General features: G+C 40.6%; 1 pseudogene; it reads right to left on the bottom strand.

The window, feature by feature from the left end:
• LOC117452027 (phosphatidylinositol 3-kinase regulatory subunit alpha-like) overlaps nucleotides 1-14,917 on the bottom strand; it is a 46,263-nt pseudogene continuing 31,346 nt past the window's right edge.

Below are 14,917 nucleotides of genomic sequence, written 5' to 3'. Positions count from 1 at the left end.
AACATTCAGACCAATCATTTTATTCGTCAGAATTCTTAAACAATTAACTTTTCACGACTTGTTATCGTCTCATATTACAGATTCTTGTTTGCGTTCACTAGTTTGGTTTCAATGTCAGAATGAAAAAACAGGACTTCTGTGGAATAAGAGCTTGAAAAGTTCTGGACAGTTCCAAACTAATTTGAAACCATGTATTGATTTCCATAAAACAGATGCAAGTTGTGGGGAAATTATGTAATACTTTGGGCTTCTTCAAAATCCTTGGAGAGTTTCATCTCCTGTACCTGGTTTCAAGGAAGCCGTGTGTCCAAATGCACAAAGAAGAAAACATAACATCCATAAGAGGAACCATGAGGATCAGTCATGCTTACAGGCTGCGCTTTAGTCCTTGAAACCTAAGATGAAAATCTTTTGAGGAGATCCAGTTCTGTCATTCCTGAATTTTTTAAATCACAGTTTTTATCCAGCACGAGTAAACCATTGTGCTGACGGACATTTATTGAAATGAAAAAATGTAAGGATAATCCGTCCGGTCAGCAAACTTAAACACTTAGGTGGCAAACCAACTCACCTGAAGAACCGAGAGCCAGAAAAACACTGATGGGATTATTGGGGGGTGTGGGGGGGGTTGAGTCTTTGGATGATGCATGTTTCCTGTTTATTTTCTCCTGATTTGCCCTCATGCTAAACCTTGTCCAGAGCCACTCACAGTGTTTACGCAAGAAACGTCTCTCGATTGTCCGCCATTTTAATCTTTGACATCATCAGTCCATCGTTTTGGTTCTGTTGAAGCGTGCAGGGCCAGTGTAACGAGTAGAGGAGGAGTTGGTCAGTTCAGCTTTAGTCCGGTTCATCTCTGACAAAACAAGGGCACGTTTGGCTCTTCAGTCCATCTTCTCTCCTCAGACAGGAAACGGTGACATTTCACTGAGGTCGTGATCACACAGGGTGTCTCCGAGAAGACTGAGGCGTTCAAGTTCTTTAGGTAGGTTAACCTGAACGGTCCTCTTCCATCTCGCCTCTCAGGTGTTTGTTTCGTTTGACCTTGAGCTCAGGTTGCATTAAAGTAGCAATAGACAATTGTTTTTCCCACGTTAACGTTCAGTATGGAGGAAACGATGATTGCGCAAGATATTTGATATAGAATAACAACAATCTGCTTTTGGATTGTTTCCATATAAGCTTTCACTTTGTAACTCTGACTGGGAAATTCAAGGATCCATATACGGCAGAAATAAGGGAATCAATCTTTGAGTAACAAAAACAGGAAGAAGATCGCAATTTTGTTTCTCCTGTGGCGTTCCCAAGTTTCAAAAGTAAAGTCCCCAAGGTAGCACAAGTGGTGGACGTCGTTACATCTTAAGAAACTTTAGGATATAATAAAGCCTCGATGAAAGAGGGATAAAAAACGAATCCAAGAAGATGGCGAGAGCTCCCACTCTTCAGATGTTTAAGTTTGCATTTGACTAGATAAGTGTGAAACAAAACTGCCTTCTGATTATTACTAAGGGCATTTCTTTCAGCACCATTCTAATAGCACCAACATCTGCGTCTCTAGGTCAAAGCGGTCTTATGAAAGGATAACACCACTTGAAAAGTCTAAGAGCAGAAAAGTTGTCTATAGCCAGTTTGAAGCCGTTCCTAAGAACAACTTCATTCAATTGTATCATTTTCGTTAATTAAACAACATTTCTTTAGATTTGGAAAGACAGAGAGCATTGATGAACGTCCGTCTTTTACTCGAACGCCCCTCTTCTGATGTCCCATGTGATCCCAACCTTCAGTCTGTCATCTCTGATGAAGGTAAATTGCATTTAATGTTGATCTCCGGCACCGAATCATTAAAGTAATTAAAACATTTTTGTTAATTTAAGGGAGATACCTGGCGTCTTGAAGTCTTTTTCCTCAGGAAGTTAAAGCTCTCATTGATGACTTTCACAGTAAAATATTCATTTGAAATTGTTCACCATTCCTACAGGATGTAACAAAGCATTTCACTTCACACAAAGCTTCATCTTCAGTGTACTGGATTGTACACTTTCATTGGCCCACTGAGGTCTGCAGCACCAGGACGCTGTTGTGCCAAGCGGTAAACGCGCCATGTGGTCAGGTTCTGGTTCTGCAGCTACGGTGACGTGTGGATGAAGAGTCCCGCAGGCGGGTCACCGTCTCTGCTGGCTGTAGACGGGGAAGGCCAGCGTGACGTTGAGCGAGTCGTTGTGCTGGACCAGCGAGGTGTGCTGGTAGTGCAGCACCAGCTCCTTCAGGGAGCCGTACAGGTTGTAGGGCTCGGCAAAACCAAAGCCGGTGCCCGTCTTGTTGATGACGCAGTGCTTCACCTCGCCCTCCGTCCTGAGGGACACAGAGATGAAGTTAGTTGAAGATGTGTGTGTGTTCAATCCAACTTCAAAACACTTCATTGCGTAGAAACAGATGTTAGGTTGGGTTTGGCATTAGTCACATCAAAAGAACCATGTCCAACAGATCAGACAACATATAAACAAACAGCTGTATGTGTTGACAGGTGCATAAACAAACAGCTGTATGTGTTGACAGGTGCATAAACAAACAGCTGTATGTGTTGACAGGTGCATAAACAAACAGCTGTATGTGTTGACAGGTGCATAAACAAACGGCTGTATGTGTTGACATTAAAAAAAAGAAGTAAATAAGCATGTAAATAGATGGGTAAATAAAGTTGTAATGGCAAGTAAATATAAAAGTTAAAAAAGGCAAATTAGCAGGTGAATAGACGGGTAAATAGAAGTAAATAAGCAGGTGAATAGACGGGTAAATAGAAGTAAATAAGCAGGTGAGTAGACGGGTAAATAGAAGTAAATAAGCAGGTGAGTAGATGGGTAAATAGAAGTAAATCCAGAAGCTCCAATACATTCAGAACAGCGCTGCTAGGATCCTGATGAGGGTGCGCAAATATGATCACATCACCCCCATCCTTAAAGCACTACACTGGCTACCCGTGGAACTGAGGATCGAATTCAAGGTCTCCGTCCTCACCCACCAGTGTGTCCATGGAACTGCCCCTCCCTACCTCAAGGAACTCCTCACCCCCCATACCTCCTTGCGGACCACCCGTTCCAGCAACTCCAATTTCCTCAAACCCCCCAGGACTAAGCTCCGTACTATGGGAAACCGGGCCTTCTGCTCGGCTGCTCCCAGCCTGTGGAACGCTCTCCCCGACCAAATGAGAGCACCACAGACCGTGGAGGCTTTTAAAAAAGGCCTCAAAACCCATCTCTTCAAAAGAGCCTTTGCATAGACATTTTTATCACCCTTTTATTTATTTTGTATTGCTTTTTTTATTAATTCTACCGTGTTGTGTAGTGTTTATTTATACTGTTCATGCTCACTACTTGTAGCACTTCGGGATTTGAATTCAAATATGAAGTGCTTTATAAATGGAACTCATTATTATTATTATTAAGTAAATAAGCAGGCGAGTAGACGGGTAAATAGAAGTAAATAAGCAGGTGAGTAGACGGGTAAATAGAATTAAATAAGCAGGTGAGTAGACGGTCTCTTACACCACAGAGCAGGCGTAGCAGCCCGGCTTGCTGCTGTCTCGGACGAGGAAGGATCCATCTCTCTTCCCGCGCAGCAGAGACTCGGCCTGGATGCGGTTGATGTTTCCGAGACGCCACAGACGCTCGTCATGGTGAGGAAGGTCCTCCTCATCCTCCACCATGCTGTACTCACTGAGGGGGGGGGGGGGGGGGGGGGGTAGGTTAGCAGGGCATGAAACGAGCTAAGGATGTGATGCTAACACATTATCAAGAGATGATGTATGGCTGTCGGGAGGAAGATTCCAAAATCATTTCTAATGGTTTTTCTAAATGACTCTAATATTGCAGTTTCACATTTGCTTTCATTTAAAGACTTACGTATTACACGGTATTACATTTCTACTCACATAACACATAGATTTTAGGAATATGCTCACCTTGCCTTGTTGTTGGTTAAGGCAAGGAGGTAAAGATGAAAACATTCCTAAAATTGGTGTTTAACTAGAGTTTAAGAAGAGGGGTGTGTTGGATAAAACAAGTTGATTTATCAAACTTACTCCTCGGTTGTTTCGTTCTTCAGGCCCAGCCACTCGTTGAGTTTCCTCTGACGAACTCCCTTCTGGGTCAACCACCTGACAAACACAGTATAATGATATATCAGTTAGTAATGACTGTGGGTAGCATTCAGCTATCATGCGTCTCTGAGCGCGTCTCTCACATGAGGTACTGGTCCCTGGTCTTGCGGAGCTGGATCAGGTCAGGTTTGATGCTGTTCATCTTCTTGTCGATCTCTCTGTAGTCTGCGGCCTGTGTCTTCAGATCCACCTCCAGGTGACGCTTACTGTCCACGATCTCACTGATCCGAGACTTCAGCTTGTCGTAGTTCTCCATGATCCTGTAAAAACATTTTGAAATCATTCAGTTTTTATTACACACAGCGATTGAAAGCCAAAATGCAAATGGTCTGCAAAAGGCTAAAATCCCTATGTGCCCTCCAGAGGGAGTTTCTCTCCCCCATCCCCTAACCAATCAGAGCAGACTGGGCTCTGGTTTCAGACAGAGGGTGAAAAGAGGAGCTGCAGCACAGGCAGTATGAGGAAAATAAAGAGCTTTGTGAACATTAAAGCATGGAGACATGTCCCAGTAGAGACACATACAGATGTAGCGCTTCATTTCAGACGCTTCATTTCAGACGCTTCATTTCAGACGCTTCATTTCAGACGCCTACCCGTGCGGGTCCGTGATCGGCACGGGGTGGGCCCCTGCTGAAAAGGAAAACCCCCCCGCAGGACTTGAAACGCCCCCTTGATACATAAATGTAATTTTAATGAAACCAGCTGCAATGGATCATGGATCCACCAGGGGGAGCCGTGAAAAGCTGCCACACTCAGACTCATGTGAAATAAACAGCTGATCTACAGGTATCTGATCGGATATTTGTTAAGATCCATATATGTCACGGATAGGATCATATTCTGTGCTAAATAAGAGACATGTAATCATTTACAAAACATCACCATGTTTTTATTTAACAAAATAATGTTGTTTAATTCACGTTGGTGTAAGTACAAAACCATCGCTATGTTTTTTCATCAGGAAATGCAGCCCGGCTCAAACAAACGATTTTCAATCATCATCCTCACGATCATTTAATGTATCATATGTTCGCGAATTGAAATGAATGCACTAATACATGTAGTTTAATCCACACAACAACACAAATTGTTTACAACAACACAAATAATCGCTTTGTTTTTATATCACATCCGACCGGAGGAAAATGCAGCACGGCTCTCACTACCGATCATCCTAATCCCACGGGCAAACAATAATATGTACAGTGTTAATAGTTTACTGTATTATTAGTGTCTAATATTACTGCTATAATAATTACACATTGAGTTGTTCAAATCAGACCGTTTTTTTTTTTTAAACAGTCTGAATGAAACGGCAGCTCTCAGGTGATCAGCTGTGTGTTTACCAGTGTTGGGACTAACGTGTTACAAACTAACGCATTACTGTAACGCAACTACCTTTTGCGGTAACTAATAACGTTACTAGTTTCCCATTCAGTAACGCCGTTATAGTTACTGTGATTTAAATGGGTGCGTTACTGCGTTACATTATGTGATGGAACTGAACCGAATCTCCCTGCAGATGTAGCTTACAGGCGAACACAGCGATGTCCTCTCACAGCACCATGGAAAAGTGAAAGTAACCAGAGAGGAGTGATGATTGGTTAACGCGGGGTAACATTTCAGGGTAACCCAATCAGAGACAGAGTTGGGCGGGTCTTGCCTTATGGGGAAAATACACAGACACACAAACACTTGCTAACACACACACACGGCAACGCTCACCACCAACACACACACACACACACACACACACACACGCACACACACACACACACACACACACACACACACACACACACACACACACACACACACTATGGCAGATGCAAGTATCAGCGAGAGCAGCAGCGCATTTACAACTTGGAGATATAACCACTATTTTCAATTTGTGGGGATAAAGGACACAACAAATATTATGGTCAAATGTAAACTGTGTGCAGGACAGAAAGCATTGTCCACATCGAATAACAGCAATGCCAATCTCCTGGAGCACCTAACTAATGTACATGAGGCTATAAAACTATAGTCGCCAAAGACCCCACCGTCTCAACCACCGGCAGTGACCCAGATGGAGCAACACCATCTAAACAGCCAAAAAACGATTTTTGCTGAAAATAGTTTGTTTATCTTCAGTGTCAGTCTGACAGTTTATTATTTATCTAATTGTTACTGCCAAAAGTGTGTAGTTCTTGTTTAATTGTTACACTGCCAAAATAGTGTAGTTGTTGTTAATGTGTACACTGTGGTGATTGACATTATTCACCCACGGATCTATGGGTTGGGGTATTGTTCTGCACGGACATTTTAGTGAACCGGACTTCCTGTCTCCGCCGGTCTTCGCTTCCCGGGAATGAAGTTGTGTACAATGGTTTTCAGATGCTAAATAAAAGTCTAGCTTGTACCTTTGATACCCCGCCTCCGACTCCCATCTCTCGGCACCACAACACTGCCAAAAGAGTGTCGTTGTTTTTCAAATCAAATCAAGTTTTATTTATATAGCACATTTATAAACGATTTTTGGTCGAGCCAAAGTGCTGTACATATAATAAAAATAGCCTACAGTAGAGACACTTTACAGCAAATACAACAGCACAGATTTTTTTTGTTTTTATTTCATATTGCACTACTTAGAACTTGATTGTTGAGGCTACAATAAAGATGCCTGCTTTATTGTTATTGCACAGATTATAGGTACTGAGACAACGAAATGCAGTTTAGCTTCTAACGGTGCAACAAGCAGTAAAGTGAAAAGTAATGGACACAATCTACAGAATAAAATATAGAATTAATTGAATGATGAATAAACAGTGAGCTTGGGTATGAATGAATACACTAGCAGCCTGTGAGCAGTATGAACAGTGTGTATGAATATGCTAAGATATATAAAGTATGAAAACGGTAAGCAGTGCAAGTATAGTATAAAATATATGGATATTAATTTCATGAAAACATTGTGGAGCAATGATGAAAAATGTGAATGGAAGTGGCGACGTAAAACTGACACAAAACAACAACAAGCCCCCACCCCCCATGTTGCCTGTGCTGTATGCTGCAAACTCTTTGTTTAAAACTAATTGGCCATCAGAATGTGTGGAGTAAGTCTCCCAAGGGGGGTGGTCACATTCCACAGCTCTCCCCCCTCCTGTGATCTCCCAACCTCCAGTCTGTAGGTTTGTGTTCGCAAATGTCAGTGTTAATTTTGGCAGCTGTTTTTGATTTAGTCTTAGTCTTTACTTTAGACGAAAATGGTTATTAGTTTTAGTCACATTTGAGTCATTCCTATCCTTCGTAGTTTTAGTCGACGAAAACTCAAAACGTTTTAGTCAACTTTTAGTCGATGAAAAATTACATTTTAGTCAACTTTTAGTCAAAATGTGTCTCTATACTCTCTGAACGCTCTGTCCCCGGCAGATCTCTGTGTCCGCTGCAGCATGTCTGTTAGGCCCCGCCCCCCGCACACAGAGAGACACAGGGAGATCGCTCTTCTGGAGTGAAGAGAGTGGAAATAATGATATTGCAAGTTAGAAACGTAAGATGCATTTTGACAGACAAGATGGACACTTGTGGGAAAATATGCTGCATTTTGAATGTCCGATAGTCCACCATTAACACCTTAGTCCCGTCTCGTCAACGAAAACTAAATATACATTTCGTCATAGTTTTCGTTATCAAGAATCTATTTTTAGCTCGTCATCGTCTCGTCTTAGTCATGTAAAAAAGGTTGTTGATGAACATTTTTCGTCATAGTTTCCATTGACGAAATTAAACTGTCGCACTTTCTGTTGTTTCTATCGCGCATTGCCGGTACGAAAGGGTCTGTGTGGGAAATATCAAACATTTAATAAAAGTGAAAAACAATGAACAAGACTTAACTTATTAATAATAATTAATTATATTTATTCCGTTTGGATGTAGGATTTTTGACTTTGTTTAGAGCAGTGATCTTCTCTGCAGCAGAGAGCTAAGCGCTGTCAGACCGGACCTAACCCTGAAAAGTATTATCATCTGAAAGTAATCATTATGTTATTAATATTAAATACATATAAGTATTTTTACAACTTGTATTTAGAAATACTCTGTTGTAATTATTGATGCATAATGTGTTCATCCATTCAATGTGGCATCTGCTATAATGGGGTTAATGTATGATATTACTTACAATACATTATAATATATGATATGATAATTATATTTTAGTTTTATTCATTTCTTATTACATAGTTTCACACTATTATTATTTTTATCGCTCATCTTATTTTTGATTTTATTAATCTGTGTGAATCTGTGCTGTCCTGTTTTTCACTCTCACCCTGTTGCTGTTTGAACTACTGAATGCCCCCACATGGATTAATAAAGGTCCATCTTATCTTATCTTAATGTATAAGTTGATTTACTTCAATCTACTGTACTGTGTAAAAACACCCCAACAATATTACAAAACTATACTGCATAAAGCAAACTATATACTTTATTTGATCTAAAACTGATGTTTTTTCATTATAGTAGCCTGTGAAAACCATAACAAATAAGTGATTAAATGCTACAGTATTCAGCAAACACAACTGCAGAGCTGCAAACATTGCAAACAGACTAAGTTCTACAACACCCAGTTGTCTTTGTGTATTTGTGAATGAAGCGCCATCTCATGGTTAAATCCTGTAATTGAACAAATGGGGAAATTTGGCAACGCCCTCTAGCAATTTGGCAATGCCCCCAGCCACTGGGATCCGCTGGGCTTTTGACTGGGACACACCCATGTGAGTCCTATCTGGAGTGCTACATCTGTATGTACCTGAGAATGAGCATCCTCTATAAGTGTCAATCATACGCATTAGTGTAAAGAAATATATTATAAATCCCAAATCAAAAGGAAACTAAGCATGTGAGTCGATCTGACGGGACAACACATCTTTTTTTATTTAGACTAATTTGACCAGTAGGTGGATTCTTCCTTCAGCCTCTGGTGCCATGGCAACTAGGGCTCATTCACAGTGTGTGTGTGTGTGTGTGTGTGTGTGTGTGTGTGTGTGTGTGTGTGTGTGTGTGTGTGTGTGTGTGTGTGTGTGTGTGTGTGTGTGTGTGTGTGTGTGTGTGTGTGTGTTTGAAAAAAGGTCTCTTCCACAGTTGCCGTGGCAACAGCCCTACCTCTGGATCTCCTTGTCGTTGCCCTCCCGGCGAAACTTCTCGATGTACTCTTTGCTGAAGCGGTCCTGAGTCTGACACTGCTCCTCGAAGATCTTTATGGTCTCGTTAAACGCCTCGATGGCCGTCCTCTTCATCTGGATCTCCTAAGGGGAGGAAGAGGAGTTAGAGGAGGGTGTGAGTGTGTTACTGCCTTTGTCGGACATAGCTTCCTCACTACATTCATTTAAAAAGTGATGGAAGGTAAGTACACTTTAGTGAAATATTGAGATAATTTACCTAATGTTTATACTTTATGATTCAGATTAAATGATACAAAATATAAGCAGCTAATAAATGATATTATTTTAGATTCTTCCTAGGTTTATTTAAAATCATCAAAATGAGCTCCCCCTTTCCACCTGCGACACTTCAGTGATGAACAGGCATCAATACTTATAATATTAGAATATAAAACTGGTAGCTCGAATTAGCAATCTGATTGGTTCAAAGCTGTGATTCAATAACCATATCAGATATATGACGTCTAGTTATTTGCACTTTGACACATGTTGATGTAACTGATGTGTTGTTGCGACAGGGTCATGTCATGGATCTGGTGACAGATGTAAAGTAACAAAGTAAACTAGATACAACCTTCTATACAATGTGAAACATCAAGGTTACTCTATGTGGAGTGGACTGAGCAGATAGAAATCCACCTGCTAGATGACAAGCTATACTATGTCAACAAAAAAAGTTGGACAACTTAGCACAGAATATCCAAGAAAGAGAGATTTGCAGCAGAAAAACACTAACACACAAATAATGTAAATAGATTGTTTAATAATGACATCAATATATAAAACTAGCCTGTGATGAAAAAGGAAGCTGCTAGAGTACGTTTCATGCAACCACTCCGGATATGCAGGAGGCAGCGAGAGCCTTTCTTATTGTGATTTATTTGTTATTAAAAAAAGTCTTAAGACTGTCAATACATTGCAAACCGTAATGTGATTATGCGCTACTGCTTAAGTATAGTATCTTTTATTCTGAAAGGGCCCATGTTATCTATTGATGTCTAAACATTCTCATTCTGGTCTGTAATGAGAACTTTGGAAATACAAAAGACATAGTAGAGTAATGGGTTTTATTCTCTTCTATGAGGAATACATGTAATTAAAAGTCATTTAAGTGCATCTTACAATGTATAATGTTCCCCTTGAATTTATAATTCTTTACAATTTCAATGTTTCCTGATAATGGGAGATCATTTTGGTGGGTGTGTGTGTGTGTGTGTGTGTGTGTGTGTGTGTGTGTGTGTGTGTGTGTGTGTGTGTGTGTGTGTGTGTGTGTGTGTGTGTGTGTGTGTGTGTGTGTGTGTGTGTGTGTGTGTGTGTGTGTGTGTGTGTGTGTGTGTGTGTGTGTGTGTGTGTGTGTGTGTGTGTGTAGGTGCTGTTTTGATGTTCTCTAAAATGTGTTTTCTTTATATTGTGGTTATTCCATAAAAAGAAATTGTGTGTTTGTTTCATCGTTGTTTCTTTTAAAGCGGTCAACATTAACGCCTTAACATTCGAGATTAATGTTGCTTAACGCTTTTTTTTTTTTTAATGTGCTCATATTAATCACATTACCCAGTTTGACCCAAATGTACTACTGTGATACCAGTAGATGTTTACCATGAAATGCATAGCAATGCAAAAGCAGAGCAACTGACACCAGCTACAGGTTCTGCACTGACTGGAGACCAGTGGACATCAACAAGCAAGAGCACAGCTAATCCCTGACAAATGTTCAGCACTTGTTCTTTAGGTGATGTGAAAATGGAGGAAAGGCATTTTGGACAGGGGCTGCGTTTCATACACAGAGGGCGATCACACTGGCTTTGCCGATGCTTTAGATAAGTGGCTGAATTTAAGCCAATCATTCAGAAAACCTGTTATAATAAAGTAAAAAACCCTCTGATTTCTCCAACCAGTTTGTCATGAATGTCTTTATTACAACACCACGTGTATTTGTTTTATCCCCCCCCAAAATCCAAGTAAATAATGGTATTTTAAACGTGTGATTAATAGTGTTAATAATCTGCACAGTACCTGTGAGGTTCTGGTGTATTCCTCGTACAGTCGGTCGTACTCCCGGTTCTTCTCCTGGTACTGCAGGTGATATTCGTGGAGCTTCTTCCCTACAGCTTCAATGCTGTCCTCCTTCACCACCTGGTCCTGAACAACAACAACAACAACAACAACATGTCCAGTCAGACGACTCAATGAGTGAGGAACTATCACAGTCTCAGAGCAGTGACGGTGCACAGACCTGCTGGTGTTTGGACACTGGGTACAGCAGCTTGACGTCCAGTTTGGGGTTGTACTGCGCCAGGGACTCGTGGCGGTAATGGTTGATGAGCTCCACCACGGAGCTGAAGGTCAAAGGGTCGGAGAAGCCGTACTTCCCCTCCCGGTGGAAGATCTTTATCAGCTTGTTGTTGCCTCCTTTCCTGTAGGGGTCAGAGCACATTCTCTACGTCACCAACACAGACATGTACTATGTGTTTATCTGTTGTACTGCAAGTATCTATGGATATATATATATATTTGCATTATTATTAATGCCTCTGCTGAACTGGTTAGGTTTCGCTTGGTTTGTCAGCAGGATTACGGAAAAACTACAAACCTGATATTTATTTAAGTGTTTTGCACAACTGAAATATAGAGAACATAACAGACAGTAAATGATATACAGTGCAGGGAGAGGAAGAAAACCCACTGGGATAACATGAAGGCTCCACCTAAATAATGATACTTTTACAATTAAAGAAAACGATAGACATAATCTAAACAGATGGGGTCTCATTTATAAACATTGAATACACTCAAAAGATAGGGTGTGTACATTTCGAGGCAGAGTTTGCGATAAAAAAGAAAAACGTGTCGAAATAATACTGTGAATCAAAGGAATCCCTCATCATATACGGCAAAAATGTATAAAAGCCAATCTTACAATGAAGAGAAAATACCTGTTTGAGACTCCAGAATGCTAACATAAAACATCATTTGGAGAAAGAAATAAATACGGATGTGTGATTGCAAACATCCCCTTGAATATGTTCGCCAATTATTACAGGTTATAGCGCTAGCATTTTATGAAATGTATTTTCTTAAAGGACAGAAGTAGAACGAGTGCATGGGTTATATATCAAATAAGGCTATTAAAGATGACAGCTGGAACACGAACCACAAAATGGATAGAAATTGTTTCTGTAAATAAAGTTTTGTACATACATGTGCAACCCATCTTGAATGCATTTGGTTTACTATTATTTCTACAAAGGAAAATAAATAACGTTATATCTGAGGTTTCCTGTGCGTGTTGCACAGCTGTAGTTTCTAAACGAGGCCCCTGGATGTGTTTGAGGAGATGTTGATGGACGGGGTGGACATGTTTACCTCAAAGTCAGAGTGTAGTCTCCGTGCATCTTAGTGGAGGCGTCTCGCACCAGGAATGTACCGTCAGCTGTGTCTCTCAGCTTCTCATTCACCTCCTCTCTAAAAACACACAAAGGAAACACACACGTTAAAACAATACACACTGTGCAAAGTCTGATACAACACTCTCTGCTTTCATTGGACCAGGTGAAACGGTTTGTAAAGAATCAGTGGAAGTGACGTTTTCAGATTCTTTATTTCAGTTAAAGTACTAAAACCGCACTAGAGAAAAACTCAAAAAAGGCCTTGCATTGAAATCGGTACCACAGTAAAAGTATGTTGGCATCACCAGTCAAATGTAGTTCAAGTATAAAAATGTCTCTTTTACGGTGGCCGACGGGTGCAAACGTGTTACAACAGCCCAAACATTTCCAGAGAAACGCGCTGCAGTTTCAAAAATGAAGCAAATAAAAAATACATACAAATAAAGAAACATCTTCACCCACTGACCAACCGACGAGACAGGCTATTAAAAGTGCTGCATAAAGGAAACACTGCAAGAAGCTCAAACTCAACAAAAAGTTGACGCACACAGCTGGGACCGGGACGCTTGTGACGCAAACATCCCTAAAAAAGGTAAGTTTTATTGGCTTATTTTAAAGGTTGATAGTCATACAGATGTAGCACTCCAGATCAGACTCACATGGGTGTGTCCCAGTCAAAAGCCCAGCGGATGCCAGTGGCTGGGGGTGTTGCCAAATTGCTAGAGGGCGTTGCCCAATTTCCCCATTTGTTCAATTACAGGATTTAACCATGAGATGGCGCTTCATTCACAAATACACAAAGACAACTGGGTGTTGTCGAACTTAGTCTGTTTGCAATGTTTGCAGCTCTGCAGTTGTGTTTGCTGAATACTGTAGCATTTAATCACTTATTTGTAGGGTTGGGTACCGAGAACCGGTTCTCCTACAGTGTAACCTGAGACCAGGGCCGGCCCGTCTCACTGGCGTTATAGATGTTCGCCTAGGGCGCCAGATCTGGGAGGCGCTGCGCTGACAGCTCTGGGAGGGAAAACAAATGTTTTGACCATTGGTGCTCATCCTAATTTTCGGCCTTGATGTAACAACATTCATAATTAAGTAAATGTAACACCCTTTTCATCCTGGTTACACGTTTCATTTGCCCTGTACGATGGGTGCTGCAAGTGATGAAAATGGGGGATGTTGGCTTATATGGCGCCCGCAGCTCACAGCCAAAGTGCGCGTGAGCGAGGGAGAAAGGGAGGGTGCACTGGAACCGGCGCTGTTGTTATTAGCATCTGGTGCTAGCTGCTCTAACGGAAGAAGATGTTTCTACAATGATGTGGAGGGAGAGTCCTCTCCAGTCAGACTGAGAGGCTGATAACTTCAGCTCAGTGAGCTAAAGGACTCTCAGTGTTTAGATAGTTCACTTTAGTCTAAGTTATCTCAGTGGGTCTCAAACGTTTTGATCACAATTTATGTAAACACATATTTCCAAGGCACTCCTTTATAATTATTGGGATAAAACAGGTTTGAAATCATTCCAATGTATACTATAGGACAGTAAACCAGACATATCGTTTTAAACTGGAGAGATAAAAAACTATATGCATAAATAAAATAGTAAAATAATATATGAATGAACAACAAAAATAAAATACGTTACATGTATTTGTTATTGGCTATGGTAGGTTACTGGTTATGCTCACACTTATTTAATTATTAAAATGTAAACCGATCTTTTTCATATGGGTGTTTATGTACCCCCTAGATCTAGTCTCTAGTAATTCTGCTTAAAGTGCATCAGATTGAAGCATTTTGCTTTAAAATGTTCAAACATTTCTTCCCGGTATGCCTGAGAAGGCAGATATGCTCGTTTTTCTCAACAAGAACTTAATCATTTTTTTTACCCTGCCCCTCAAAGAATCGGAATTGAGAACCGTTAAGAACCGGAATCTAAAAGTAGAATCGGAATCGGAATCAGAATCGTGGAAATTCAAACCATACCCAACCCTACTTATTTGTTACTGTATGGTTTTCACAAGCTACTATAATGAAAAAACATCAATATTTTAGATCAAATAAAGTATATAGTTTGCTTTATGCAGTATATTTCTTGTAATATTGTTGGGGTGTTTTTACACAGTACAGTAGATTGAAGTAAATCAACTTATACATTAAGATAAGATAAG

This window comes from Pseudochaenichthys georgianus, chromosome 9 (assembly GCF_902827115.2).
Source record: "Pseudochaenichthys georgianus chromosome 9, fPseGeo1.2, whole genome shotgun sequence".
NCBI lineage: Eukaryota > Metazoa > Chordata > Actinopteri > Perciformes > Channichthyidae > Pseudochaenichthys > Pseudochaenichthys georgianus.
Note: the sequence above shows the minus strand (reverse complement) of the source record. Positions and strands in the feature narration are given on the sequence as shown.